At 49.3% G+C, this 18,396-nt stretch overlaps 1 pseudogene; it reads left to right on the top strand.

Annotated features, from left to right (window-relative positions):
• The window catches only part of LOC119321166, a 108,429-nt pseudogene that overhangs the window by 4,127 nt on the left and 85,906 nt on the right, over nt 1-18,396 (top strand).

The following is an 18,396-nucleotide window of genomic DNA, read 5'->3' as shown; positions in this document are numbered from 1 at the left end:
GAGCCGCGCAACGCCAACTGGGTGGCGTCCCCCGAATTCAGATCCGGCATCCCCATGCGGCTCACCTCCTGGAAGAAGAAGGGCCTAGCCTGGGGCGCGCCTGCGGAGCTGACCGGACTCCAGAACTGCGTCAAAAATATGATAAGCGAGAAGATCAAGCTTGTCAATGTGGTCCAGGTCATGCTATTTTGTCGGATTCTCCCGTGTCAAAGACGGGCATTCAACCCGTGGGAGTTAGACGCGACCCAACACCAGACACTGCAAGAGCTCTTCGACATGACGCACAAAGACATCTGGAAGGTGTTGTTCAAGGCCAGCGAAGTTCCTCCTCCCACCACCGAGGACCGCGGATTTAGCACCAAGCGCCACGCCAATTCGGTAAGCATTCTACATTTCTCAAGATGTGCCTTTCCTCAGTATATTCATGGGAGGAACTTAAGCCACCGTACTGATTTAACAGGATTATGTGGCGACGGCGGAGCGGATCGACTGTCCGGTTCCGTTGCCTGAAGATCCAGCAACCGCTCTTCTGACGGAGATGCTGGTTCTGGCGCCCTATGAGGTGCCGAAGAACAAGGCCAAGGAGAAGGCCACGGGGACCAGGAAAAGTCTTTGGCGCAAGGTGGTGTCAGACTCATCATTCGAAGACACCGAGGCACACTCCTCCAACGACAATGAGGAGGAAGAAGAGGAAAACCCTCTCCCTCAAACCGAGGGGGAGAAGAAAAGGAAGGACGCCCCCTCCGGGGAGGCCGAAGGGTCGAAGAAGGGAATGACCCTCCCTCCGGACCACTCCACAACCGCCGCCTATAGCGAGGAGGAGTGGCTACCCAGGGCCAAGCCCCTGGCGAAGTCGTAAGTATCCGGATGCCATAATACTTCTTGCATGTTTTAGCTTTATGGCTTCTTATTATGTCAAGATATGTTTGTGCAGTCCGTCCAAAGCCCACATCGACTTATCCTCCTCGGATGGGTCCTTGAGCTCGTCGGAGATGAACAACTATTAGCTCCCGATGGCCTCCACTCCCTGGCCCGCGGACGACACCGAAGTGTTGTCTTAGAGGATATGGGGCTAGGGAGAGATGGATCTGGAGGCGCCTCAGGGCGAGACCCTCGATGCCGGGCTCATGGGAGGGGGGGGGGGAAGATCCCCATGGATTCTGTTGAGGGGGATCGCGGCAGGCTTGGCCCCCAGCCGGATACTGCGCCGGAACCTCCCGTGGTTCCGGATTCAGGCAGGCAGCCCCCCGCCAAGGGGGGCGAGCCGCCTGTGATGATGACCTCTGTCCATCCAGAGGCATCGGATAACTTGGTGGAAGCGCTTCAGAGCACTTCCCTTGATGAAGGACATTGTACTCTTATGAGTACGGTGATTGCGAAGGTTCAGACCGCCAAAAGCGGATTGACCGAAGCCTGTGTTAGCCTCCTGACAGGCTTTGAGGTAAGTAATTTGAATTATGAGAAAGTATGATAGTATAGATAGTAGCCCCTGATGCTCTGTTTGGTGTTCGGGAAGAAAAGCCGAACAGAGGATCAAATATTATTCCCAGGAGTCTAATCATATTATGTCTATGTGAATAAGCAGGCGTCGGTGCTGGCCGCTGCCGCTGCCACTGCGGAGGTCTCCGGACTGAGGCAGAACCTGGGGCGGGCCGAAGAAGAGCTCGGCCTCGTGTAGAGGCAGCTCGAGGAGAACAAAGGTAAGTAATACCCCGTCTGAATGTTATATAAAGGAAAAAATCGTTGATGCTAATAGAAGCACGATGAATTTTACTAGGGGCCACGACCAAAGTGGCGGCCCTTAAGAAGGCGCTGTCCGAGGCCGAAAACAAAGCGGCCAAGGAGCACACCGAGCGCCAAAAACAAGAGGCTCGGGTTGATGAGGTCCAGCAAGAGCTCCAGGATTTCGTCAAAAAATTCGAGTCCTTGGAGCGTGACTCCAAGACGCAAGAGTCGGAGCTTGCGAAGGCCTGTCAGAGCATGCAAGATGCCAAGGTAGAAGCCCAGAAAGCCCTCCAGAAAACTAAGGCGGCCAAGAAGATAGCTGCGGGTAAGGCTTTCATTATGCAAAGCAAGCATGTGGAGGAGACTTTCCTTTTACTTACCCGAATTCGGAGCTCTCCAGGAGCATTTGCAGATCTGCCGTGCAACATCTCTGATGCCGCAGAGTTCTACCGGGCTGAGGAGGGGAGCTCGACAGATAAGCTGTTTTGGTCCCAGTATATTCAGGCCGAGCATCCGATGCCCTTGAGCGACCAGCTGAAGCAACTGGTCGAACTTCACAAAGCGGCCGAACTGGCCATGAAGGACTTCATAGTCCGGCTGTGGCCTGGCAAGCCCCTGCCCAGCAGCTACCTCGGCCTTGTCAAGCGGATGGTGAATGCCTGTCCTCGGCTGGAAGTCGTTAAGCAGTCCGTCTGCATTGAGGGTGCACGCAGGGCCTTGGCCCGTGCGAAAGTTCACTGGGGGAAGATGGACGCCGAGAAGCTGGTGATAGAGGGGCCGCCGAAGGGCAAGGAGCATCGCCACCCCGAACAGTACTATGACAATGTCATTAAGGGTGCCTGCCTTGTGGCGGATGAATGTACTAAGGATGTGATGTTTGAATGAATGTACTCATGTCATCCTGTAATATGAAAACCAGTGCATGTGCGCTATATAGCGCTTGTTAATTTAAAATATTACCTTCTGTGCGGCCGTTTACAAAATCTTAAGAGTTGGCCAGTCGTCGGATTCTGCCCCCATGTAACTAGTACTGGGATGTTCGGGATAAATATAAACACTCTTTATCCAAATTTTTGGTCCTTTTAAGGAGGTGTTTAGTGCCGCGAACGAGGCAATCGGACTATACGACTTTATCGCTCTCACTTCGCCATGGAAGTCTACAATTTTAAATGTTGATGAAGCCCCTAGTGTCCGGAAAGCCGTACTTGGGGCGCTATCCACGCCTAAATCGGACGAGGCCGATTCCTCGCCTGAAGCGGAAAAAATCTTTAAGGATTTGAGACCTCTCGAACAGCGACCAGCTCTCGCCTTATCATGACAGTCAGTTTTCGGCTTTCTCTACTAAGGTGCTCGTCCGGAAGAACCGGGAGACAATCGCAGTAGTTCTCCCTGTGCTACCTTAGCCGATATAGAGGAGCGTAAGGTACCAAAACATAGGAGCCGGGCAAACCCAACTATTGACCCAAGACATGATTCGGAGCTGATGCATATAGTGTTATAAGTTTGGGGTGCCGCACTGTCGAAAGTGTTCGGACTTGTCTTGCCAGGTTATGGGGTGCTGAATAAACCTTATGTTCAAGTTGTTAAACAGCAAGTTAAGATGCACCAAGATGATCTACACGAGATTCTAGTCAAGTTACATATAAAGTTCATTTAGTTCGGAGCTACGGCCTAGAAGATATGAGCAAAACAAGTTAAACCTGACATTGACGCAAAATGCACCCAAACATCACGCAAACACCTCAAAACAAGGATGCAACATGATAATATTAAACTACATGCAATCCTAAGGAAGTTTCATATAGAGCACACTCAAAACGGAGCAACGGTTCAACATACACACACTATACAAGTTATAGCAACAATCCGCCCAAAACAGCAACTAGACATATTGCGAGCATCAAAACAACATGCTACAGCACCACAATATGAAAACAAAAGGCATGGGCATGATGTACAGGTAAAGCATTACAAAACATGAACACTGAGCTATCTCCAGAAATCACTAGAACATGCTCAAACACACATGGTAAGATTGCAAGTTATAACAATTTCAGACTTTGCAGAAAATAACATCAGGTTGCAATGTTTAGAGCTATCAAACAACATGTTACAGGAACTTATCATGGCAAACAAAGGCATGTCATGAATCTACTAAATGCATAGATCAAAAGTCCCTTACTGACCATAAGCCAAAAAGGATCAGAAAATATGATGGCACCCACGTAAACATAGCAAGTTATATTACAGATTCAAACATGGCAGGAACATAATTATGAAGGCATATAGATGAGCTTGTGCAACTCACTACAGAGCAAAACATGGCATAGCAAGGCACCCAACAGTAAGAAGACATATTTGTGAAGCTAATCATGGCAAGTGCAAGGTCATAGGATGCATGGATCACTAGCAAAACACATGTAAACAACTGAACTTAATGTAAACAGGCTGACAGCAACATTATGAAGCAACTTGGGAGCAACATATGAACAATCTACAGCAAGCTATAAATGCAACCAGGGGCATGGATGGATAGAGGATGACATGTAGATCAAAACATGTTTATAGAACATCTCCAGATTATGCATAGAATGATTTGTAGAAGCATGTTTATATAGCATCACGAAATAACAGACAGCCTAGCAAAACAGCAACATCATGTACCCTACTTAACAAGCTCGATTCACTCACCACAAGTCATTGCATGACAAGATAAGCATAGCATCATCAAGAAGACATGTTTGTGGAACAAACCAAGTCAAGAACAAGTCCATAGCATGCAAGGATCAACTATAGCAACCTTGGCCAAATTGAATAACAAGTAAACAATCTGCCAGGAAACATTTTGAAGCAAAAGTAGAGCACTCAAATGACATGCTAGACTACTCCATAATTGCAACAAAGGGCATTAATGGATAGACAATAACCACATGTTTAAAACACCCTTACTGAAGTATCTCAAAATATGCATGGATCTCTCTGTAGCATCAAGTTTACATGGCATGAAAATAACAGCAGAACAGGGACTGAAATCAGCAACATCACGATGCCTAGTTTGCATGCTTGTGATAGTCACCACATTGATCACAAAAATACATGGTAAGCACCTCTGTAAAGAAGACATGGCATAGTCCAAAACACATGTAGACATCAACCTCATACGATGCACACATCAATCATGACAAAAATAACAAAAGAGCTCGTTCTGTTAACAGACAGCAGAAAACGTCATGAAGCACTCTTACAACGATGATTCAGGCATCAAGATGACCTCAAATGAATATGATGCTATGGAACGATATGATGTACTCGTTGAGACGAACAATTTGACATATTACACGTACGAAACGGAGCTACGGATGCAGAGATACATCACGTCAAACAGGGCATGAAAATTACACAGATTCGGGACTCGGTCATTTTACTGAAAAAACAGGACGGGCGTTATATAGATATCTCGCGCCCAGGGCGGAGGTTAGGCGGGCTCGCTCACCTAGCAGGCTTCGGCCCAGGACGGAGGAGGAGGCAGGCCGGCTGGGCCTGCGAGGCCGACTGGGCCGGGGAAGGAGGAGCTGGGCCGCGGCCCATGTGGGCGCGGTCAACGAGGCACAGGGTTAGGGCGGCGGCGCCGCCGATTGCGGCGAGGTTGATGCTCCGGCGAGAGCGCGGGGAAGGCCGGAGGGGAACGGGACGGGGCGGATCCGGCGAATCCCGGCCGGATACCTCCATTCTCGGTGGCGGCGGCGGCAGGGACGACTCCGGTCGACGACGAGCTCCAAGGGGCGGCGGGGCTCCTGCGCGCGTGAGAGAGAGAGAGAGATGACCGGGTCACGGGGAGAGAAGGAGAGGAAGAGGGCGGCGGGGCGGCGACCTGGCGGAGGTTTGTCACCGGCGTTGGCTCCGGCAGGGTCCCGTGAGGCGGCGACGAGGAGGAGGCGGGGCTCCTGCGGGAGGAGGCGACCGAGCGGGTGGCCGGGCAGCGCTCGGGCGCAGGTGGGAGGCGCGCGGGCTGGCGAGCCCATTTCGGCCCGGTGACGGGCCGAATCTGGGCCCTGGAGGGCTGGCGGCGGAGGGAGTAGGCCGGGGCGACGTGTCGCGCTTTGATAGGCCGCGGGCGACGGCGGGTGACGGCGCTGGCGAGTGGGGCGGCGACAAGTGGCGGCGGGGGAGCTGTCCGGCGTAGAAAACGAGGAAGATGCGCCGGCTGGAGGTGGGAGGAGGCTAGGGGCTAGGTTTAGACTAGGAAATGCCCAAATATGGAAGGAGGGGTCTATATATAGCAAAAGGGGACTAGGGTTGGGGGGTTTGAGTCCGTTTCGGAGCCTCCGATCATGATCCGACGGATCTGATCGCGAAGGGGGTTAGGCAGGCCTAGGTGGGCTGTGAAAAGAGGGTCTGGACTGAGGGGAGAGAAGAGAGGTGAGGCCCGGCGATAGTCTCGAAGACCGAAACATCCGACGAATATACCGACTATATTGCGGTTATATATTTAACGGTTGGGCAGTCAAACGAACACCGAATGCGATGAAACTTGGCAGGCGCTCTGTCTACACTATAATAAGACTGCACGACAAGTTGCAACACATACCGAGAACATTTTTAAGCCACTTATAAAATATATTTCGGAGGTGCCGCGGGCGCGTGCGAGTGTGTCTGGACTCCGAACGGACAACGGAGAGAACCCGTGAATCCCGAATGAATGCAAGTTTTGAAAAACATGCAGATGAAATGCAGAAGATGACATGGCAAAATGCAACACGCAAGCAAATGACATGGCAACGAAGGTGAATAACTGGCAGACACCTGGCGCAACGGATTCGGGGCGTCACAACACTCCTCCACTAACAAGAGATCTCGTCCCGAGATCTTAGGATCGAGACGGAAGGGAAAAAGGGATGAGGTGAAACAAGAACTCAAGATAAGAAGCAAAGAATCTTGAGCACTCGAGAAGAAGAGAGGAACGACGAGAATGACAAGAATCGAAAGCTCACTGAATCAGATAGACTAAGAAACAACTCCGGTTAGAACGAGATAAGAAAAGAATAAGACTGAAAGGATTTAGGCAGAACTCTGACTAAACATGGAATGAATAGAACAAGAACTTCACAAGATGGGATGGCACTTGATGAGATGAACAATACAATGTCTCCGGAAGAATTGAAAGAATGGAATGAAAAGAACTTAGAAGGAAGGATTGACTGGAGTTGTTGAGGAAATCAACAACGAAAGAATAAGCTTGTTGTGGACTTATGGGTAACATCTCAAGATCATAAGGTGATAACCGAGCACAAACGGAAATGATTAGATAACTGAGAAGAACGAAGAAATGCAAAACTCCACTTCAAAAGAAAATGAAGAATTACTTGCTCTTCACGACGGGAGGAGAAAGATACTTGAACTCCATCAACAAAATCTTGATGAACTCTTGAGGAATGAATTAAGTCATGAAGAACCACCGTGAAGAACTCCGGTAACAAAAGGATGATGAGATAGAATGAAGGATGAAAGAATAAGATGAGCCTTGCGATGATTTAGATGGAGGTTCCGACGAAAAGGCCGAGGAAATTGAACTCCATAAAAGAAAAGATGAAAAACTCTTGGGACTAGAATTTATTCATCAAGAACAAACTCCGAAGGAATGGATAAAATGATAATCAAGGAAAAAGAATCTTGATCGAACCACCGTAAGAATTCGAAAATGACTGATAAAAGAGACTGAATCACAGGGTAGAATTAGAAGAACAAATATGCTTGAGGGGATTTAGATGCAAAAGAACAAAGAGATGCTGAGCTGGTTAAAGAACACTTGAACGAAGCACCGGGATAATTTGGATAACGGTAGTTGAAATGATGGCCTCCGATGAAAAGAAATGGAAAAACAACTCCTGACATACTCCGGATGGGTAAGAAAAGAATATCTGACAAACTGAAATAATTCGATAGGATAACAAGAAGCTAGAACCGCAAATCTTCGAGAGAATGGACAAGATTTAGAGGGAAGACTCTTCTTCGGTCTTCAAATGACGACGAGAAACACCAACTAAATTACTGAGATACTCCGGGAGAATGAAAACCGAAGAGGTTGAGCCAACAATGAAATGATTTGAAATCGATGTTGGAAAAAAGGCATGTGACTAATGGAATCCATTCTTACGTCACACTTGAAAAGAATTTAGGAATAACTCCGGGGGAATTAGAAGAGTCAGGTAAGATCCTGGGAAAAGACCTGTGGGTTAGGGTCCACTGAAGAGATAACACCATTGAAAAGGATTTATGAAAAGATAGATAATGCACCGGAACAATTGAAATATTTGAATGAGGTGACAACCTCGAATTAATTCAGACACAGACGAATCTCCTGAGATGTCTTGAGCTCCGGAATGATAAAATGGCAAGAGGAAAACGGGCAAGGAGAACACTTCGAGGAAAAGAATATGATCAACCCGAAAAACTTGAATTGAGTCCACCGGAAAAGAAAAGAGATGAAGAATGTCCACCGAGACGAGAATTCACCGGTTGAAATGATTTACGGAAGACTGAAGAGGTTCCGCACAAATGGAATTGATGCTCGAAGCAGACTCAGGCTCCAGGAAGAAGAGGGTGGGAGGGCGGGAAAACAAAGGTAACTTGGAGGGGAGAATTGACAAATATCTTGAAGAGGAAAACACCGGTTGAAATCATTGAGGAGATAGAGCAAAAACTTCGCACGAGTAGGATGGATACTCGATTACAGACTCCGGTTTCGAGAAGAAGAAGGGTGGGCGGGTGGGAAAATAAAACAACTGAGGAATGAACTCAAAGATGAAGAGGCTTGAGTCGACTTAACGAGAAATGCACCGGATGAAAAGAGCTGAGAACCAACGATCGAAAAATCAACTGCGTGAACCTAAAGAAAATTTGAAAGGGGAGAGGAGTAATTCAAAACACCCACGTCAAGATTCCTTACCAGAGCGACGAAGGGGCTGAGGAGTAAAAAGAATTCCTACTCTCCGATATAACTAGACTTCGAAAACAGTTTTCTTCTAGACTCAACAACGGCCAAACTACACGATCAATCAAGGGGGCTCCTAGGGTCGGTCGAGGCTCTGATACCAACTTGTCACGCCCAATATGCGACCCTATCCAAAAGGAACTCGAAGGTCCCACCAAGGATAGACCCGCATATTGAAACGCTTTTGCAAGGTGGATATCATTACATCAACATTACATAATAGATGGGGATACATACAGGAGGCATACAATGCCACATGAATACAACATCATCATACATAAGATCATCATCCGACTACGGATGGAACACAAACAGAAACTCAAACGACATCCACCCTGCTAGCCCAGGCTGCCGACCTGGAACCTATCCCCTGATCGAAGAAGCAGAAGAAGAACTCAACGCAAGCAAGCATCGCTCTCGCGTCATGATCATCGCATAACCTGTACCTGCAACTGTTGTTGTAGTAATCTGTGAGCCACGAGGACTCAGCAATCCCATTACCATGGGTATCAAGACTAGCAAAGCTTAAAGGGAAAGGAAGGGGTAAAGTGGTGAGGTTGCAGCAGCGACTAAGCATATATGGTGGCTAACATGCACAAATAAGAGCGAGAAGAGAGCAAAAGGAACGGTCGTCAACTAGTAATGATCAAGAAGTGATCCTGAACTCCTACTTACGTCAAACATAACCCAGAAACTGTGTTCACTTCCCGGACTCCGCCGAGAAGAGACCATCACGGCTACACACGCGGTTGATGCGTTTTAATTCGGATCTGGTGTCAAGTTATCTACAACCGGACATTAACAAATTCCCATCTGCCTATAACCGCAGCCCGGCTTTCGAAAGATTATACCCTGCAGGGGTGTCCCAACTTAGCCCATGACAAGCTCTCGCGATCAACGAAGGAATAGACCTTCTCCCAGGAAGACCCGATCAGACTCGGAATCCCGGTTTACAAGACATTTCGACAATGGTAAAACAAGACCAGCAAGACCGCCCGATGCGCCGACAATCCCGATAGGAGCTGCACATATCTCGTTCTTAGGGCAACACTGGATAAGCTAAGCGTATAGGTACCGACGTAACCCAAGTTGCCAAGGGATGGTCCCGCACGGTGCTCTAGTTTGGAGCAACACTTAGACAAGCATTGGCCAGGGGGGGCTGTAATAAAGATGACCCTCGAGAGCGCGACTCCCAAGGGAAAAAGGGCTAGGTGAGGCAAATGTAAAACCAAGGTTGGGCCTTGCTGGAGGAGTTTTATTCAAAGCAAACTGTCGAGGGGGTCCCATAAATCACCCGACCGCGTAAGGAACGCAAAATCCGGGAACATAACACCGGTATGACGGAAACTAGGGCGGCAAGAGTGGAACAAAGCACCAGGAAAAGGCCGAGTCTTCCACCCTTTACCAAGTATATAGATGCACTAATAATATAAGAGATATTGTGATATCCCAACCAAAATCCCGTCCACCATGGAGAAATCTTCAACTTCACCTGCAACTAGCAACGCTATAAGAGGTGCTGAGCAAAAGCGGTAACATAGCCAAACAATGGTTTGCATAGGAAAGGTGTCAAAGGTTAGAGGTTCATGGCAATATGGGAGGCTTGATGAGCAAAAGATAGGTAACAGAGCATAGCGATAGAACGAAGCAACTAGCATAGCTATGATAGTAGTGAGATCCAGGGTAGCGGTCATCTTGCCTGAAATCCCGCAAGGAAGAAGAACGAGTCCATGAAGAAGACGAACGGATGAAACCGAACCAAGCAGAGACGAACGAATCCTCACGATCGCAACGAAACAGGAACTATCGAAAAGAAGCACACAACATAGGTAAACACACCACACATGAACAAGGCATGATGCACAACAAGTATGATGCATGACAAGACTACATGAAGCTACTCATGGCAAGAGATGATGCAAACAAGAGCAACACATCAAGGCAAGTTTAAATGAGGCCGGGAACAACATATAACAATTCCGGTAAGTCCTCATATGCATATTTCAAAATTGGTCCAGATCTGAATAAACCTTATGTTCAAGTTGTTAAACATCAAGTTAAGATGCGCCAAGATGATCTACACGAGATTCTAGTCAAGTTACATATAAAGTTCATTTAGTTCGGAGCTACGGCCTAGAAGATATGAGCAAAACAAGTTAAACCTGACATTGACGCAAAATGCACCCAAACATCAAGAAAACACCTCAAAACAAGGATGCAACATGATAATATGAAACTACATGCAATCCTAAGGAAGTTTCATATAGAGCACACTCAAAACGGAGCAACGGTTCAACATACACACACTATACAAGTTATAGCAACAATCTGCCCAAAACAGCAACTAGGCATATTGCGAGCATCAAAACAACATGCTACAACACCACAATATGAAAACAAAAGCCATGGGCATGATGTACAGGTAAAGCATTATAAAACATGAACACTGAGCTATCTCCAGAAATCACTAGAACATGCTCAAACACACATGGTAAGATTGCAAGTTATAACAATTTCAGACTTTGCAGAAAATAACATCAGGTTGCAATGTTTAGAGCTATCAAACAACATGTTACAGGAACTTATCATGGCAACAAAGGCATGGCATGAATCTACTAAATGCATAGATCAAAAGTCCCTTACTGACCATAAGCCAAAAAGGATCAGAAAATATGATGGCACCCACGTAAACATAACAAGTTATATTACAGATTCAAACATGGCAGGAACATAATTATGAAGGCATGTAGATGAGCTTGTGCAACTCACTACAGAGCAAAACATGGCATGGCAAGGCACCCAACAGTAAGAAGACATATTTGTGAAGCTAAGCATGGCAAGAGCAAGGTCATAGGATGCATGGATCACTAGCAAAACAGATGTAAACAACTGAACTTAATGTAAACAGGCTGACAACAACATTATGAAGCAACTTTGGAGCAAGATATGAACAATCTACAGCAAGCTATAAATGCAACCAGGGGCATGGATGGATAGAGGATGACATGTAGATCAAAACATGTTTATAGAACATCTCCAGATTATGCATAGAATGATTTGTAGAAGCATGTTTATATAGCATCACGAAATAACAGATTCAGCTTAGCAAAACAGCAACATCATGTACCCTACTTAACAAGCTCCATTCACTCACCACAAGTCATTGCATGACAAGATAAGCATAGCATCATCAAGAAGACATGTTTGTGGAACAAACCAAGTCAAGAACAAGTCCATAGCATGCAAGGATCAACTATAGCCACCTTGGCCAAATTGAATAACAAGTAAACAATCTGCCAGGAAATATTTTGAAGCAAAAGTAGAGCACTCAAATGACATGCTAGACTACTCCATAATTGCAACCAAGGGTATGAATGGATAGACAATAACCACATGTTCAAAACACCCTTACTGAAGTATCTCAAAATATGCATGGATCTTTTTGTAGCATCAAGTTTACATGGCATGAAAATAACAACAGAACAGGGACTGAAATCAGCAACATCACGATGCCTAGTTTGCATGCTTGTGATAGTCACCACATTGATCACAAAAATACATGGTAAGCACCTCTATAAATAAGACATGGCATAGTCCAAAACACATGTAGACATCAACCTCATACGATGCACACATCAATCATGGCAAAAATAACAAAAGAGCTCGTTCTGTTAACAGACAGCAGAAAACGTCATGAAGCACTCTTACAACGATGATTCAGGCATCAAGATGACCTCAAATGAATATGATGCGATGGAACGAAATGATGTACTCATTGAGACGAACAATTTGACATATTACACGCACGAAACGGAGCTATGGATGCAGAGATACGACACGTCAAACAGGGCATGAAAATTACACAGATTCGGGACTTAGTCATTTTACTGAAAAAAAAACAGGACGAGCGTTATCTAGATATCTCGCGCCCAGGGCGGAGGTTAGGCGGGCTCGCTCACCTAGCGGGCTTCGGCCCAGGACGGAGGAGGAGGCAGGCCGGCTGGGCCTGCGAGGCCGACTGGGCCGGGGAAGGAGGAGCTGGGCCGCGGCCCATGTGGGTGCGGTCAACGGGGCGCAGGGTCAGGGCGGCGGCGCCGCCGGTTGCGGCGAGGTTGATGCTCCGGCGAGAGCGCGGGGAAGGCCGGAGGGGAACGGGACGGGGCGGATCCGGCGAATCCCGGCCGGATCCCTCCATTCCCGGTGGCGGCGGCGGCAGGGACGACTCCGGTCGACGACGAGCTCTAAGGGACGGCGGGGCTCCTGCGCGCGTGAGAGAGAGATGACCGGGTCAGGGGGAGAGAAGGAGTGGAAGAGGGCGGCGGGGCGGCGACCTGGCGGAGGTTTGTCGCCGGCGGTGGCTCCAGCAGGGTCCCGCGAGGCGGCGACGAGGAGGAGGCGACCAAGCGGGTGGCCGGGCAGCGCTCGGGCGCAGGTGGGAGGCGCGCGGGCTGGCGAGCCCGTTTAGGCCCGGCGACGGGCCGAATCTGGGCCCTGGAGGGCTGGCGGCGGAGGGAGTAGGCCGGGGCGACGTGTCGCGCTTTGATAGGCCGCGGGCGACGGCGGTGACGGCGCTGGCGAGTGGGGCGGCGACAAGTGGCGGCGGGGGAGCTGTCCGGCGCAGAAAACAAGGAAGATGCGCCGGCTGGAGGTGGGAGGAGGCTAGGGGCTAGGTTTAGACTAGGAAATGCCCAAAGATGGAAGGAGGGGTCTATATATAGCAAAAGGGGACTAGGGTTGGGGGGTTTGAGTCTGTTTCGGAGCCTCCGATCATGATCCGACGGATCTGATCACGAAGGGGGTTAGGCAGGCCTAGGTGGGCTGTGAAAAGAGGGTCTGGACTGAGGGGAGAGAAGAGAGGTGAGGCCCGGCGACAGTCTCGAAGACCGAAACATCCAACGAATATACCGACTATATCGCGGTTATATATTTAACGGTTGGGCAGTCAAACGAACTCCGAATGCGATGAAACTTGGCAGGTGCTCTGTCTACACTATAATAAGACCGCACGACAAGTTGCAACCCATTCCGAGAACATTTTTATGCCACTTATAAAATATATTTCGGAGGTGCCGCGGGCGCGTGCGAGTGTGTCTGGACTCCGAACGGACAACGGAGAGAACCGACGAAACCCGAACGAATGCAAGTTTTGAAAAACATGCAGATGAAATGCAGAAGATGACATGGCAAAATGCAACACGCAAGAAAATGACATGGCAACGAAGGTGAATAACTGGCAGACACCTGGCGCAACGGATTCGGGGTGTTACACTGGGTATGACACCCTTGAAGGTGGTTTTTGTGGGCTTGATCCTTGAGAGGTCGATGCCCATTTTGCACACTGTATCCTGACAGAGCAGGTTCAGGCTGCTGCCACCGTCCATGAGGACTCGTGTGAGATGGAATCCATCGATGATGGGGTCAAGGACCAATGCGGCTGAACCGCCATGACGGATACTGGCAGGATGGTCCTGCGATCGAAGGTGATTGGACAAGAGGACCATGGGTTGAACTTTGGGGCGACTGGCTCCATCGCATAGACGTCCCTTAGTGCACGCTTCCGTTCTCACTTGGGAATATGGGTTGCGTATATCATATTTACTGTTTTCACCTAGGGAGGGAATTTCTTCTATCCTCCTGTGTTCGGCGGCCGGGGCTCCTCGTCGTGATTGCTATGCAGCCCCTTTTCCTTGTTTTCGGCATTCAACTTGCCGGCCTGTTTAAACACCTAACATTCCCTGTTGGTGTGGTTGGCTGGTTTATCGGGGGTGCCATGAATTGGACATGAGCGATCGAGTATGCGGTCCAAACTGGACGAGCCATGACTGTTTCTTTTGAATGCCTTTTTCCGCTGCCCGGATTTAAAGCCTCTAAATCTAGCATTGACTGCCGTGTCTTCGGCGTTGTCGCCATTGTTGCAACGCTTGTGTCTATTTCGTCGTGGCTTGCCGTTGTTGTCCCTGGCGTCTGAATTGTCTGAGTTTTTGGGTGTGATGTTGCTACGAGCCAGCCAGCTATCTTCACCCGCGCAAAAGTGGGTCATGAGTGTCGTGAGGGCTGCCATGGACTTTGGCTTCTCTTGGCCTAGGTGTCGGGCGAGCCATACGGACATCCAACAATTTGGTTCTTTTTAGTTAAGAACCGAGTCCAGAATTTCCTGGCTCACTCTCCGGGCTGTTGGGTTATGTGGCTTAAGTCATTAGCATCCGGTGGTCGCACATAAGTGCCCTGGAAGTTGTCGAGGAATGCGTCTTCCAAGTCCTCCCAACTGCCAATGGAGCTTGCTGGCAGGCTATTCAGCCAATGCTGAGCCGGTCCTTTGAGCTTAAGTGGTAGGTACTTTATGGCATGTAAGTCATCGCCGCGGGTCATGTGAATGTGGAGGAGAAAATCTTCGATCCATACCGCGGGGTCTGTTGTGCCATCATATGATTCAATGTTTACGGGTTTAAACCCCTCTGGGAATTCGTGATCCATGACTTCATCAGTTAAGCATAGGGGGTGTGCGGCGCCTCTATGTCGGGCTACATCCCAACGTAGTTCAAATGAATCTAGTCTGTTGTATTTGGCCCGGCCGGACTTTGGTTTATGGTATCCGACGTGACGGTCATCGTCACGTCTTGTGGCGCGCCCCCGTGATCCGTAGATCGATCTTGACCGTCCTGCTTTGTTTTCCATTACATCTCGCAGGTCCTTCATGTAGCCCCCGGCCTTAGTATTATCGTTTGATTGGCGACGGGGTGCGGTCTGGACTTCGGGTTAGTACGCCGCTTTGTCGTGGCCACGGGGTGGCCGGTCAGCCGCGTCATGCATTGGGAGCGTGGGCTTTAAAGCCTCCTCCTCGAGTTGAGGTAGCAACCTGCGCTTTGGGTAGCTTTTGCTAGGGCGCTCGAGTCCGTATTCCTCGGCAGCCAGGACCTCGGTCCATCTGTCAGTTAGCAGATCTTGATCAGCTTGAAGCTGTTGCTGCTTTTTCTTCAGGCTTTTTGCAGTGGCTATAAGCCGGCGTTTGAAGCACTCCTACTCGACGGGATCCTCAGGCACGATGGATGCTTCGTCGCCAAGGCTCACTTCATCTTTGGAGAGAGGCATGTAATTATCGTCCTCTGATTCTCCATCTGTCGCCTGTTCCTTAGGGCTAGCTTGCCCATCCTCTTGCTCCGCCTGCTCGAAGCCTGGCTGGGCAGGATTGTTTTCGTCTTCGGCACCATTCGGATTGTTATCTCTTGTGCGGGTATCGCTATTTTTGCTATGGTGGGGCTTGGAGCGGCACCTATGACGCCAGTGCTTAGATTGCTTCTCCAAGGGGTTATCGTCCGTTGCCTCATCGCCATTGTTTTCTTTGGGGTGTCCACCATATATATATCATATGATGAAGTGGCTCTCCAGCGCCCTATAGGCGGTGGTTCCTGTTCTTCTCTTGCATCGTCATCCATACCGTCGATGTCTTCGGAGTTGAAGTCAAGCACGTCGGTTAAGTCATAGACAATGGCTATTAAGTGGGTGGTGGGTGGGGAACGAATTTATTCATCGTCCGCTTACCACTCGAGCCGGACGTAGTTCGGCCAAGAATCTCTCGACAAGGAAAGATACCTTAATGAGTTCAGCACATCCCCCAAGGGCGAGTGTTGAAAAATATCCACGGCGGTGAACTCCATGACAGGTGCCCAATTAGATTCGATAGGCACGGACGCACACGGTTCGGATCCTGTAGCTGGAGACGAGTCCGAGGGTTTGATGACACCACCCTTAGAGGAGGTGGGATCAGTGTTCGGCTCTAACGCCGATGAGTGCGCGGCCTCCATGGCGGGGTCCATCCACCCATCCTCGGAAGGCACGATCTGCTCCGGACCGATTCCCGGCGCCGCCGCAGGCGCGATCTCCCAAATAGTGTCCGATGGCAGATCAAAGTCATGCCCGTCGTGACCGTTCGGCGCGCCTGACATGGGCTCAAATCCGTCGAAGATCAAGTCTCCGTGGATGTCGGCAGTATAGTTCAAGCTTCCAAACCTGACCCAATGGTCAGGGGCGTAGCTATCGATCTGCTCCAGATGGCCAAGTGAGTTGACCCGCAGTACGAAGCCACCAAATACGAAGATCTGTCCGGGAAGGAAAACTTCCCCCTGGACTGCATCGTTGAAGATGATTGAGGGAGCCATCGAGCCTTATCGCGACGACACAGTGGAACTCTCAATGAAAGCACCAATGTCGGTGTCAAAACCGGCGGATCTCGGGTAGGTGGTCCCGAACTGTGCGTCTAAGGCTAATGGTAACAGGCAGGGGACACGATGTTTTACCCAGGTTCGGGCCCTCTCGATGGAGGTAATACCCTACTTCTGCTTGATTGATCTTGATGATATGAGTATTACAAGAGTTGATCTACCACAAGATCATAGATGCTAAACCCTAGAAGCTAGCCTATGATTATGATTGTTGTTGTCCTATGGACTAAACCCCTCGGTTTATATAGACACCGGAGGGGGCTAGGGTTACACAGAGTCGGTTACAGAGAAGGAGATCTACATATCCGAATTGCCAAGCTTGCCTTCCACCCAAAGGAGAGTCCCACCCGGACACGGGACGAAGTCTTCAATCTTGTATCTTCATAGTCCAATAGTCCGACCAAAATATAAAGTCCGGCTGTCCGAGGACCCCTTAGTCCAGGACTCCCTCAAGCGCGCCTCCCACCCACTTCGCTATGACGCCGGAGCAGGAGTCTGCCCACCTCGAGCACTGGACGGTGCACTGGCTCCGCCAGGAGCAGGCCGACAGCGAGGAGCAGATGCGCTACGAGGCCATGCTCCAACGCGATACAGAGGTGCGCCGACTCGAGGAGGAGGAGGAGTGTGCGCGGCTAGCCGCAATGCTGCCGCCCCAGCAGACGTGGGAGGAGGCTGCCCTGGCAGTGTACCAGGCGGCATTCGGGTGGGCTGGCCCTGCTCCCGTCTTCATCGACCTCACCGGCGATGACGCCGGCGGCATCGACACCAAGGGCAAGGGAAAGGCCGACGACGTCTAGCGCAGCGTGCGGGGCGGCAGAAGGCGGGCGCAGACTTTTTTAATTAATGTTTAATTATGTTTAAGTGGACTTTGGCCGGCGTTTGACCAACCACTTATGTTTAATTATGTTTATTTCATGTGAGCATTTTTTTTCCACGCCAGCACATTTGGGTCAGCCTTCCCGCTGGGCAGTCAATCCGGCCCATTTCAAAATGCGGACGCGCACGTCCGCCTGGCCGACCCAAACGGACGAAAAGCAGACAAAGCGCGCGTCCGTTTGGGTCGCCCCGTTGGAGTTGCTCTTATAAGTACACTATCTAACATTTGAAAACTGACTACAGGGGGACACATTGTTCCAAGATTCCAAGAGTTGACTCCTGATAAGCTTGGGCAGGTACAACTAGTTTTGTGCTATTTCTTGTAACAAGGAATAATTTTTTCTGATAATGTACACAAGTAATATTAAATATGCATGGATTGGTGCAGGTTGTATAGTCAGGTGTCTAATTTTAGAACCCCAAGTATGTGAAATCTTAGGTAGGTAGGTGAGACTACAGAGCATATGCGGAGACTAGCTGTTAATTTGCGGGAGTTTTGTCTGTATACGTAGTTACATACTTTGTTTTTTTCAGAAAAGGAGAAAGACCCCCGGCCTCTGCATCTAGACGATGCATACAACCATT

Source organism: Triticum dicoccoides, chromosome 6B (genome assembly GCF_002162155.2).
Source record: "Triticum dicoccoides isolate Atlit2015 ecotype Zavitan chromosome 6B, WEW_v2.0, whole genome shotgun sequence".
Lineage (NCBI taxonomy): Eukaryota > Viridiplantae > Streptophyta > Magnoliopsida > Poales > Poaceae > Triticum > Triticum dicoccoides.
The sequence above is the reverse complement of the archived record's forward strand: the minus strand, read 5'-3'. Positions and strand labels throughout refer to the sequence as shown.